The sequence below is a fragment of the Ambystoma mexicanum genome, chromosome 9, assembly GCF_040938575.1.
Source record: "Ambystoma mexicanum isolate Mex_15411 chromosome 9, UKY_AmexF1_1, whole genome shotgun sequence".
NCBI lineage: Eukaryota > Metazoa > Chordata > Amphibia > Caudata > Ambystomatidae > Ambystoma > Ambystoma mexicanum.
The window spans coordinates 962,809,586-962,823,356 of NC_090931.1; the positions used below are offsets into that span (position 1 = coordinate 962,809,586).

Consider the following 13,771-nt stretch of genomic DNA (forward strand, 5'->3'; position numbering starts at 1 on the left):
GCCTTTTGGAGGGTCAGGGCCTCCTAGTCCTTGTCCTATCACTTCTCTGTGTGTGTTTTCTATGTTTTCTGCCTCTGAGGTCCAGCCTGGACCTCTGGCAGTGCAACTCTTCCTGTTTTCCTTTTGATCAACAGCACCCATGGGATACCCTTATGGTACCCATGGGTGGGGGTACACCTTTGTACACCTTGTGTGTGTTTTTGGGCACCTGTGTTGCTCACAGAGTAGGATATGGGCTGGTAGCTGGAACCTTCCCAGAGGCTGTGAGTTGTGGGTACACCCTAAGGGTGGGACCTGTATGAGGTGTCTGAAGTGAACTCACATATTCTGTGTTTTGGGTGTCTGGTTTCTGTGTGTGTGACACAATGAATGAAAATGACATGAATGCACATTCTTTGTTATGGGTGTCTGGGCAAAGTGAATGGCCTGAATGCCTGTGAGCCTGATTGGCTGCCTGCCTGCATGAATGCCTTTCTGCTTGATTGGTTGACTGAGCCTGGCTCAGCCAGAGTTCATGCGGAACAGATGTGTATATCTGGGGACCTCTCACTTAATAATTTGTACAGAAACTGAAGCAAGAAGAAGCTGTTTCTTGAAGCCCAGCTGGAGGAAAAGTCTGCTGCTGCATTTTGTTTGTGTAATCCAAAAGTGGTTGTCTCTTCCTAGACTTGATCCAGAGGGGACCTGCAAAGGAGACCTCTGCCCGAGCTACGAGGGACCATTGTGCAAACTGCTTCTCTTCATTAGAAGTACCCTGGAAGCCAGTCCTTTGTGAGTCCTGAAGAGGATTGTGCGGACATCTCCAGTCAAAAGTCCATTGGTGTCGCCTAGGGTCCGGAGGTGTGTTTCCTGACTGCTGGAAGCCATTGCGGTCTACTGCCCAGAGGAGGGTGTATCGTGGCATAGTGCTGCTGGACGCCCGGAGCTGCGAAAGTTCCAAACTACCTGAGAACATTTCAAGGGACATCCTTTCCATCATCACGGACCACCTTTTCCCACCGGAGGGAGTCCAGAGTCGCTAAGTGCAGAGGAAGGTCAGTCGGTGGGTTTCCTGCCACCAGAAGCTAACGAAGATGTCCCGAGGGTCCAGAATTGGTTAGGGTCCGAGGTCACTCCAGTGGTCGATTACAGGTCGCCAGAAGCCGTCCAGAGGTCTGTGCCTCGGCTGCAGCACCGAAGAACCGAATTGTGGAAAACTGTAATATTCCGATACTCGACATCAAAAGTGACCTTTGCAACCGTCACCGCCAGAAGTCATTGAAGGGTCTGACTCATCTGCCAAGCCTTTAAGGAGCCCACAGCAAGTTTCATCTTCATAGGACTTCTACAGTGGAAGAAATCGTCGGCCAAAGGAGAGCACCGCAAAGAGCGAAACTTCTGCACTTTAGAAAGACTTTAGTTCAATTTTTCTTCTTCGACTCAGCATCCCAGTGGCTCCTTCTTCCAAGGAGGGGTTCCAGCCTTAGAGGGATTTGTTAAGTGAAACCAATAAATTCTGCCACTTCGCCTGCCAAGGCTCCAAAGGTACTGTGACGAGGAAGAACATCTTCTAGCGTTGGGAGTAGTCAAGGAGTCCCAGTTTCGTCTAGGATCCTGTTCTCCTGTGGCCTCACAGGTTCTTTGGGGTGGTAGAACCTTTTAAAAGAAAGTACAAGGTTATTGAACATTATTGGACTGGGCTATAAAAGACAAGATAGGTTACTCCATAATTGTTCCATTACATGTTGTACAGGTGGAGTGGGCAATCCTCATACAGAATTGTGTATCTAGTCTAAAGAAAGCATTTTGCCACTGTTCACAACTAACCTGCCTTTCTTCCCTATTCTATGCCGATACACCTCACGTAAGAATTCACATGTCTATTTAAAACTGTTTGCACTTAGTACATCTTTTACTAAGTATTTTGTGGTACCACATAGAGTGTATAGAGCTTGCCATTCTTTGAATAAGTGTTTCCAAGTACAAAGTGTTATTATTTAAACGCATATATATTCCTGAATCTTATTCTATATGAAGAAGCTGTATTATCCCCTAACATACTATGTGGACATTCCTTTTTGGGTGTTTGGGGGACTCGCTATACTTGAGAACCTGCCTGCATCACCTCTTGAAGGTTTAAGCCTGGCTGCTTGTCCATTGATACCAAATTGAGAGCCCTAAGTGAGGTGTTCTTTGCCTTTACCCTACCATATAGAGGGCAGAAGTACAGATACCCCCCTCCAGTCTTTACAACAGCCAACTCCAAGTGCCAGAAATTCGCCAGCAGGTATCCTCAGTCGAGGAGCTTGGGGGATGCATTCATGTTCCCGTGGTATGGGCTTTCCCTGTACGCCTTCACGCCGATTCCACTCCTGCTACATGTGATCAACACACTTAGACGTTGCCATTGCAGGGTGATTATCATTGCTGTGGCGTGGCCACAGCAGATCTGGTACCCAGACCTGCTCGGTCTGTCAGTGGCTCTGCCCATCCTGCTGCCTCCACTTCCTGATCTTCTCTCCAGAGAGAAAACTGAACAATACTGCACCACGACCCAACGTCACTGAGCCTCACGGCCCTGCTCGTGCAGCTGTAGAGTTTGTTCATTATTCCCTGCCTTCGGAATGCAAGAAGATCCTGACCAAAGCCAAAGCTTCCTCTATGTCTGGTTACGGCCATAAATGGATACAACTCAGAAGATTACTCCTCTGCAAATCATAGCACCGCAGATCCTCCCTTACCTGCTTTCGCTGGCCAAGGCTGACCTGGCTCATGCATCTATCAAGATGCATCTAGCTGCCATATCCCGGTACACCCAGGCACCTGGTAAGCTCTCCCTGTGGTCACACAGGCTTGTCAAGGAGTTCCTCAAAGGCCTCTTCAAGACTTGCCCACCAGTGAGGGCTCAACGTGGTTTTGACTAGGTTCATGGAGCCTCCATTAGAACCGATGCATCCGGCCCCTCTGAATTTTTCTCTGGTGGATCATTGCTTTCCTAGTGGCCATCATCTCGGCCAGGCGGCTCGGGGAGATCCAGACCCTCTCCTGCAAGCAGCCATACTTGTCCTTCCACGCTAAAAGGATTTTGCTGCGGACCCACCCCACCTTTATGCCTAAGGTTCCTTTTTCGTTCCATTTCAACGAGCCTTTGGTTTTGCCCGTTTTCTTTCTGACCCCTTTTACGCCTGCTTAAAGGGCATTGCATTCGCTGGATGTTGCTCGTGCATTGAAGGTTTATGTGGCATGAACAAAAGGATTTTCGGGAAGACATCTGAATCGTTTGTCAATTTTGGACCAGTGGGACATGGGAAGGCCCTGTCCAATGCTTCCATTTCCAAGTGTCTCTAGGGCTATCATGCACTGTCATCGTCTGGCCAACAGAACTCTTCCAGGCCAGCCGAGAGCCCGTTCCACCAGAGCCATTGCAACAACTACAGTAAATCCTGTTCTGCAGCATGTCCTTATAATGACGGACAACACAGTGGCTATGTATTACCTCAACAAAAGAGTTGGTGTAGGGTCATTACCACTGTGCAGAGAGGCAATGCAGCTCTGGTACTGGGCAATTCAAGAAGGAATCTCCCTGCCGGCAGTTCACCTAGCCTGGGAGGAGAACACGGCGGCGGAAGCGCTGAGCAGGCAGAGTACAGTCTCCCACGAGTGGTAACTAGCTCAGGAAGACCTTCAAGAGATCTTCACCCTTTTGGGAACCCCTCCAGTGGATCTATTCACGACCGATGTCAACTGAAAATGTGAGCTGTACTGCTCCTGGGAATTTCCTCCAAGAGGAGCTCTAGGAGACGCATTTATGGTGGACTGGGAGTTTCCACTCCTGTACGGGTTTCCTCCAGTCCCGGTCATTCCTCACATGATCAGGAGGTTGAGAAAGTTCAGGAAACACATGATCCTAATTGCCCCCGATTGGGTCAGGGGACATGGTACCCAGACTTCTTGACATGTCCATCTGCCGTCCAATACGTCTTCCACAAAGAGAGAACCTTCTTTCTCGAAGAGGGTCTGGTTCTCCCTCCAGAGATCAAGACACGCAGCCTTCACGCATGTTTTCTGAGAGGCTGGTATACAAGGATTGGGACCTCCCGGATGACATAATGGAGATTTCGCTTTCGGCCAGAATGCCAGCAATGAAGCCCTTGTACTGTGTCCGTTGGACAAATTATGCATCAGGTGCCTGGACAAGAATGTAGACCCTTTACTATGCAAAACACCAAAGGTGTTATCTTTTCAACTATACCTAGCCAATCTGGTGCTCCAGGTTGGAACAATTAAAGGCTATTTGGCGGCGCAATCCAGCTTCAAGGGCTCATCTGAAGAAACTTCTTATTTTAAGATTCCACTGGTGATATAATTTATGAACCGACTCACTAATGTGTAACTCCATCTCCTTTCCGGGTTCCCGTCTGGGACCTTAACTTGGTGTTGATTCCTAATGTGTGCACCATTTGAACCTCTACATTCATGTCCATTAAGGATACTAACATTCAAGACCATTTTGTTAGTAGCTATAACTTCAGCCCGTAGAGTGAGTGAGTTGCAGGCACCATCAACTAAACCACCCTTTACGGTATTCCACAAGGACGTTCTGATGGGTAAACCTTAATTTTTGCCTAAAACCATTTCAGATTTTCACAAAGGACAAAAGATTGAGCTACCCGCTTTCTATCTTCCTCCTCATCCTAGCAAGGAGGAAGAGAGATTGCACAGATTAGATCCATGTAGAGCTCGAAGCTTCTACATTTCTAGATTGTTCAAACTTTGTTTGGATGATCAACTTTTTATAGGTTATACGGGTCACACTGTAACAAAGCAGACCATGGCTACCTCTTCGGCTCTGCCAAGAGGTGTTCCTATTAAAAACATGTGTGAGGCAGCTACATGGTCTACTATACACACACGTTCATGAAGCATTACTGCCTTGATTCTTCCCTCAGTCCGGATGGAAACTTTGGAAAAGCTGTCCTCCGGTCAGTTCATGGAAACCATTGATAAAATTCTTGCTCCCTCCACCAAAACAAACACTGCTTTGGGAGTCTATCAAAGATAAGGAATATGTGTAAGGACACAATCCATTCGAAGAACAAGTTACTTACCCTGTTAACGTTCTTTTGACTGGATGTTCCTCCCACGTATTCCTCATCGCCCTCCCAACCTACCCCACAGTACAATTTGCCATGCTGTTACATTTTCGCTCCTTCAAAGCTCATTACGGTCAAACCCGTATTTATGCGGGTAGCTCTACCGAAAGAAAAAACAAAACTGAAGCTAACGGGCGCTACATGTGCTATATATACCTTTGATGAAGTCATCATCGAGATGGAGGCCCTCGCGGGACATCAAGTCGACTGCATCAGATGCACAGCACCGTCTGCCAAAAAAAATAAAATCTGAAGCAGCTGAAGCTAATATTGAATATCAAAGATGAACAAGACGTGGGAGGAACATCCAGTCGAAAGAACGTTACCAGGGGTAAGTAACTTGTTCATCAATCTGCTAGAGCTCCGGGTAGTGGGCCTGGCCCTCAAGTCATTTTTCCCCTAATCGGGGACATGTCGGTCCTGTTCAGAACTGACAATTCTATTACAATATTTTATCTGAACATGCAGGGTGCTACTCGTTTCTCCCTCCTCTGCATGGAGGCGGTTTCGATCTGAGAATGGGCCCTTACAGAAGGGATTTGGATTTCGTCAGTCCACCTGCCGGGGAAAAGCAATACAGAAGTAGATCAGCTGAGTTGATTGGGGTTCAACAGCTACTAGTGGGAGTTGCACAGTGTCTCCTTGTCTCCCCTATTCCTGCGATGGGGATTTGCGGCCCTGGATTTATTTGCATGTTCCCTGAAAGTGCCCCCAGTTTGCCTCATGGACAGGTCGGGAGTCACTGGGAGACTCTTTACAGATCTGTTGGCACGACTACAGGTGTTGTGTTCCAACCTACCTCTTTCTCCAACGGACCCTCTGCAAGTTCTCGGCCTCCGTGGACTGCAACCTCATCCTGTTTGCCTCCCACTGGCCTTTGAGACCCTGGTTTCTGGATCTACTGCAGTTGTGCTCACAGGGTCCCATCCATCTTCAGATCCCCAACAGCGGTTTCCTGACACAGCAGGGCAGGGGCATGGAAAATACAGATATGACCAAACTGACCCTGGCGGCCTGGTTCTTGATCATCTGAGGCTTCAGCATGCTCAATTTTCAGATGACAACTGGGACATCATTCAATAGGCCGCAAGGCCCTCAACTCGGTTGCAGTATAAGATTAAATGGACTAGTTTCTGCCATTGGGCTTGCGACAAAGGTCTGAACCCTTTCACCTGTCCTCTGGATGACGTGCTGGCTTTTTCAGCACACCTGGCTCACTTACAAGTAATTAAATTATAATTGTTTCCTTCCTTTTCCTTTTATCAGTTGTTTTAGGATATTTGAATGAATTGGATGGAAATATGTGATGACAAAAAAGTTTGTTTTCTTTTTCTAAACTAATGTCGATAAAAAAAAAAAGAAATTATAATTGTTAATTTATTAACGTGCTTAATACCAGGAGTAGTTCCTAAGCGCGGGATCGGGATTTGAACCTGTGTTGCGCTGCGTTGTCTTGCTACCAAGACAAACGCGTTGTACTTGAGCTATCCTTTCTCCCCTAACGCTCTGGAGTTCAGGTGGATACTTGTCGCATGTATTTGACAGCAATTTGGGCTTCCAAGAATTCCCCTGTGCATGTGTTTTCCAGTGGTTAAGAGATTGTCTAGGCTTTTTCCTCCGGTTCATAGGCCACATCCTGTCTGGTACCTCAATATGGTTCTTACAGCTTTGCAACGCAAGCCTTTTCGAGCCGATGGCCTCTGTGGACATCTGCTTGATGACGCTGAAGGCAGTTTTATTGGTGGCTCTCAACTCTGCATGCAGGGTTAGCTACAGGCGTTGTCTTCGTGCGAGCCCTTTACCACGTTTCACAACTACAAGGTTATCTTGCGTACTCACCCAAACTTCTTGCCCAAGGTGGTCTCTCCGTTCCATCTGAATCAAGACATCTGTCTGCCGGTGTTCTTCCCAAACCCGCAGTCGGAGGCAAAGAGGGCCCTACATTCCTTGGACCTCAAGAGGGTTCATAAATTGTATCACTTGCTGACAAAATCCTTCAGGAAGTCCAAGGCATTGTTCATGACTTTTAGGGGCTCTCAGGCGTCCATCGCCCATTTGATGGTTGAGGTCGTTTCGGAAGCCTACACGGCCATGGGCAGACCTGTTCCTGAGGGGATTCATGCCCATGCAGTCAGAGCTAAGGCCACGGCCGTCGCGTTTCAGAGACATGCTTCTTGGGATGTCTTCAGCAAAGCAAATACATGGGTGTTACGCTCACCTGGTCTCTGCGGAGGCGTTGGGGCACGGTTGCAGCCCTCCCTGAACTTGAATCATAAGAGTGTGTGAGTGCGTCAATCTGTGATTGTTGTACCTCTCAAACCCTTCACCCCAAAGTACGGTTTCTGTGAGCATACGCTGGCCCATAAAGCTCACCTGTGAATTATGGAAGATAAGCTCTCCGTCCTGCTACTTCTGGCAGGAGCGCGTTGAATGGGATCTAGTTCCTTCACTGATCCCTGATAAGGATTAGTCCAGTCCAGCTGCGACTATGCTTCTCTTTATGATTGGTAAGTCTTTCTTCAGTTCTTGTGATGCTGTTCGTTCTGTTTAAAGTCTTTATATGTTGCTCCTATTTATGCACGCAATAATGTCTCTCTTCTGTTTTCTTCCCTTAGATGGAAATGAGGCCTCAATACAGCTGTGAGACGCGAGACGCGGCCGGATGGAAGATGGATGCTACCGCAATGTTCGACAGCATGTAACTGATGGTTTAAGGAAAAGCGTAAAGTATGGCCAAGCGCAACCTTAAAGTGACTGTTTTTTCGATGTCTAACCATGTCTTCTGTTTTTCCTTGTAGGTGCTGCTGTCGACGATGGAGCGTGTCGTGCTGCGGTGCCAAGATGAAGATTTCGGCGTTCCGGAAAGTGTAAAGATTAATACTTGGTTCGCCAAAGAGATGTACAGGTAAAAACAGCTTCCCCCAGTTGGTAAGTATGCTAGCAGGAAGCAGGATGTCCAGGAAGCAGGATCTTCAAAGGTAAGTCTGACCTCAGGCGACAGTGAGCGTTACGCTGCTTGCAAGTGCAGAATAACGCGAAGCGTCTGTCTTGAGGAACGTGGGCACGCCCATTAGGGCCGGCTTACCAGCCACACCCTGCCACTCCTAGAGAGTGAGCATGTGCGAAGGCAATCCATTAGCAGCCACACCCAAGAATGCACTTGGGGCTGCTTAATGGATGGAATGTTCTAGGTTAATGCATCCTGCTTAATGGAAGGAATGTTGAAGGTTAATGCATCTGAAGTGCTATGTCCCTAATAAAAGCTTTTTGGTGTTAAATGGATGTTCTTGTTTACTTTTGTTCATGAGCCTGGCGCCAAAGGCACCAGGACAGTGTCCACCTATGTCTCCTGTGCATGCGACCCTTGCATGCCTGTGCCCCTGACTTCATGACCATGACAGTGAGCCACTCTGTCGGCCTTCTATAGGCACTACTCGCTGGACACCAGCTCCAAGCGCGATGCAGAATTTGCTCAGGCGGTTTTGAAGAACCTTTTTGCTTTGTCATAAATAAGATTCATGTTGTCACAGCTGTACCCTATGTTCTTGTTCGTTGGAATCAACCACAAGGATGGAGGAAAGGGGACGGGACGTATGAGTAATTAAAGTTACTCACCGTAGTGACTAGAGTATTCATAGTCCCCTTTCCTCCATACGTCTCACCCGCTTTCCCCCACTATTATGCCATGGCTTATATGTACTAAGAGTAGCGCGGTATCTACGCGTCCGATGTGTTCAATGGGGACTGAGGTGAGGCGCCGGAGTGACTGGGCCTCATCGGGGCATTCACCCACTCGATGCATCACTCCCGGGTACTATACTAAATTTAAAGGGGAAGCTCAATTTTTCGCTGCCAATGGTTCCGGTACCGTCCCCATTCTGCGGGACACCCACAAGGATGGAGGAAAGGGGACTATGGACTATGAGTACTCTAGTCACTGCGGTGAGTAACTTTAATTTATTGGGCATTCAGTGTGAGCGAATAATGGCCAAAAACACAGCATCAGATGAGGGCTTAGGCAAAGAGGACCTCATAATTAAGGAGGAAAGCATGGCTATTTTATTAAGAAGATTCAAAATTGATCAACTAGGTCAAGGGAGAATAATTCATCTTTACTGCATTGATATGATACGATAGTTTATTTATATAGCACCTATACACAATGTGTTTCAAAGCGCTTCAAGGCAAGGGAGGGAACAAGGGAAAATACAATGACATTCTTACAGGCCATGAACAGTAAGGATGTGAAATTAACTATTGTATTCGGCCTGAGGACATTTCAGATAGTGCAAGCGATCAGACATAGCTAAGGAAGGGAGGGGGAGAATGGAAAGGAAATGGAAACAGACAGGCAACTACTGTACTAGTCCTGACGACATTTTCTGGTAGAGCCGGAGAAAAACAAAAGGTGAGAGAGTGGGGTGCAGAAGGGAGGGGAGGAACAAAAAAAGTGACTATCGTACTATGCATGACGACTGGAGACAAGTAAGGGGTGGGGGAGGAGACAGACAAGGTTGTTATCGTATTAGGTCCAGGGGCAATTCTGATAGAGTAAGTGCATAAAAGAAAGTAAGGGGAGGAGATAGGAAAATGGAGAGGAGGTGAGAACGGAGAGCAAGCAGTCAAAAAGAGTGGAGAAGCAAGAGGGGAGAGCGAATACAATTGTAGAAGTCAGTAGTAACACATAAAGTTGCAAGCCAGGATACAAGATGAAGATGGGAACAGCATGATCCAGGGGCACCATGAGTACAAGATGCAAAGGAAGTCCAGCATCAGAGGTGAGAAAGGGTGATGCACCATGAATCAATGAAGTCCATAAAAGTCAATCCAGCATTGGCCACAAGACAGTGATGTTGAAACCAGAATGTATCTGGGCAGACAGACTCCTGCAGAAGTAGGCTGGAGGGGGGAGGGGGAGCAGGGTAGAAAAATCAAGCAAAACAGGCAACATTAATGACCGCAGACATTGCCCGATATGCACAATTAGGTTATTTCTCCTCCTCTGCCCTCAAATGGGCAATCAACTTCTCAACTACTAATACACAAGGACGGAAAGTCCCTGAGTAGATTTCAATTCCAGGCTGTCTTTATGAAAGCAATCAGAGCAGTGGGATGGGTAGGGTACCTGAGCGGAAGTGGAGGGCATCGCGCACATCCTCTGACAAGCTCGCCTACCGTCTGCTCCAAAGGCAATACAGACTCTGGGCCTCATTACGAGATTGGCGTTAAAAGTCCCTCATTACAGGCATGCCATAACAACATGTCCGTGTAGGCTTGATCGCGCAACCAGCTGCTGATCACTAGTCTGCGAGCATGTGCATACCTACATGCTGATAACGACCCTCAGAACCCTAGATAGCGGTATCATGAAATGTGCACATAACACCTCTGCCATCGGCAACCCCTAAATAGCGGTACCGGTATTAACCTAGTGGTACAAACAGGTCATTTATTCCCGGAAGTAACTTCATTGCGCCGGACCGGGATATGATCCGGCGGCCATCTTGAAAATCACAATCCATTGCAATCCCATGGCTACAGGCACTGAAATGCAAAACCGAGATCCCAGCCTGCCAGAGAATGACAGTCCACCTGCAAAGGCACACCTCGTCTGCGCAAACAACGTTTCTCCAATGAGGAGCTAAACATGGTGGCAGACACCCTGGGAGGACGTGGCCCAGAAGGTGTTTGTAGTGGGGACAACCACACGCAATGCAAAGGACTTCCGGAAAAGGTGGGATGATCTACGGCTGCGTGTAACAACATACTGACTAGCAACCGTCTGCAGGCCTAGGCATCAAGAAGCAAACCATCCTCGCCGATCAAACTAGCACGGTGGGAGGAAACGTGCTGCTCCCTGATACGCATGATGCCCATTGAAGGGGTCAGGCGTGCTGAGACAGGAGTAACTTCATTGGCTGACGAAGGTGAGTGAGCGTTGGCACTACACAAAAGTAAACACACACACACACCAACCCAAATCCAATGGCTGAGTCCAAATGGCAAGTTGATGACAGCAAGTACATTGCCCATCACCACCCACCTAATGTCTGCCCTAACATAAATGCCACACCACTGTCACGGACACACGCAACCAACCCCACTGACACAAACCACCAGAGTCCCCAATTCCAAACCCAACTACCATCATCATGCAGACACACACATGCAGCACTGCAGAGAAGCAGGCCCCACCACTGTCGTATCCCACTGCATGGTGCAGACATCTCCACCACCAAGTGTACACTAGAGCCCTATAGACACATCACATGGCACGCAGACCCTGAGGCATGTACACCGCACGCAATCCACAATCCACCAAACAAACCGCATGCACAACATGGATGCGCTAGAAGGATGCACAGACACTGCACCCCACAACCCAACACCTGTAAGCACCACGTCTGCCCCTACAACATGCATACAGCAATGCACAGGACCCAAAATGTACTGACATCAATATATGTTGGATGTCCCTACACCCATGACTCATGCCCTGCCTCTCCATCCCACACAGGCACAGTATCAGACAGCGATGACAGGCCCACCGCAGAAAACAAGCCAAATGCAGCACGCAGAAGCAGAAGGGATGATGATGGCACCAGCCCATCCACGGCAAGGGCCGGATGGATGAAAACCAGCACTCCCATGCCACAGCGGTCTGGTAAACAGGGGCCACAGGCCGTAGGACCTGCGGAGCAGCCAGCCCCGACACATGGGAATGTTCACCGGCCTGGGAAGTTGGGTGCCATCACTGCACACCTGCCACAAGGCACACCGGGCCCCAAGCCCACAGACAAAACAACCCCTGCCCCACTGCAGCCAGCTCATGTGGACGTGGAGGGTACACCAACGGCCAGTAATGGTGAGGCGCCTCAGTCACCGGCCACTAGTGACCATGGGGAGGTGGCCCAATCTGCAATAAATAGTGCAGAGGATGATGTCCAACAGGACGAGGCTGACACGGCAGGCCAATGCATGTCGGAGGACACTGAGGGAACACCATCCATGCGGCAAACACCACAGCACTCCCTGGGACATGGGTCTTGTGGTGGTAGCTCCGGGGAGGGGACGGCTGGACCCGTATTCAGCGCTCAAAGCAGTCCAACTCCACCTGCCATGCGACCACCAGCAACTAATGACATACGGGACCTAGAGGGCCGCATGGAGGAGCGTCAGCAGTCCATGGACGAGATATTTAAACAATTCATTGCAGTAGGAGAAGCCACACGCCAGGCCCGCGTGACAGCACACAGGCACTCACCTGTACTGTGAACCGCGTTGCCAGGTGGGTGCGCCTGGGCATTGAGTCAGTGACCCAGGCCCTCACACATTTGGCTGCCACCATGGCACAACGTCCTGCAACACCTGCGGAGTCACAACCCCTGCCATCCGCGAGCAGTGCCCCTGTAAGCACAACTCAGACGAGCCCAGTGCGTAGGTCACTACGCACCATGCGCCGGCAAGAGGAGCCACAGCCTCCATACAAAAGGGGCCGACAGTTGCTGGACAAACATGCGGGATGGAGGCTGTTAGAACTCATGTTGTGTGCCGGGAAGTGGGTGTGTGGGGGAGTTGAGGGATGGGGAGAATTTGGGGGGGCGTGTGTGGAGGGGAATAGAGGGATGAGTGGTGGAGGGTGGTGGGAGGGGGATGGGTTGGGTAAATAGACTCAGTTGCATCGTGGGTGGGCTGTTCATCTATGTAAATAGTTTCATTGATAATTACATCTCATTTGGGAACAAATAACATGACTGGACATTGCTTATTGAGTGTGTCACAATTTAATGCCAAACAATGTACAGTGCCCAGAGTCCCCCAATCCCAGTGCACAGCGAGTGGGAATTGATGCACCCTCTTCATCACAGTGCATCATACAAAAATGTCTGTCACTGATTGGCGTATAGCACGTCCATCATTTGTATAGGCACATGGCTGACGTACTACTTATCCTTCATCATCCCCATCTTCACCCGGTGGTTGCTGGTCAATGTCAGGTGGCAGGGGTAAGTTCCACCGGATGCACATGGATGAAAGACCTTCAGGATGCATTACAGGAAGCAAGTGGCCTAGACACTTCCCCAGAAGTGGAATTTGTCAAACCAGACCCAGGGGAACATGCTGAAACCCCTTATAGAACCCTAATGTCAAGAAGTATGGAGTTCATGGGTTGGTCTGCACCTTCACCTGTTTTTCAACAGGATGACCTCACAGATATTCTGGATAAAGGTCCACAGGAGGATCCTGTGGTTCCCTTTCATTCTGCTTTACAAAGAAAGATTTTAACTAACTGGGAAACTCCAGAAGTTGTCCCTGCGGTTAACAAGAAGTTGTCAGCGAAATATAGGGTATCTGCTGCTGACCCTGAATACCTATCTAAGCACCCTACTCCAGAGAGTCTGGTGGTCCAGGCTGCAACTTCATCAGGCAGTACATCTGCATACCCCACTGCTCCACAGGATAGAGATGATAAAATATATGATGCCATGGCTAAGAAAGTCTCGTCGGCCTGTAGCATGGCTTTAAAATCTGTTAATGGGACTTGTACGCTCGCTAGGTTCAGCCACACTCTTTGGGAGTGTGCTTCATCAGCGGCTGACTGCCTCCAGGAAGGAGAAGAAAGGGAGGCATTTTTAAAT

General features: G+C 48.8%; 1 protein-coding gene across 5 annotated transcripts in view; it reads left to right on the forward strand.

Annotated features, from left to right (window-relative positions):
• The window catches only part of UBR3 (ubiquitin protein ligase E3 component n-recognin 3), a 2,710,065-nt gene that overhangs the window by 1,260,458 nt on the left and 1,435,836 nt on the right, over positions 1–13,771 (forward strand). The window lies entirely within an intron of this gene.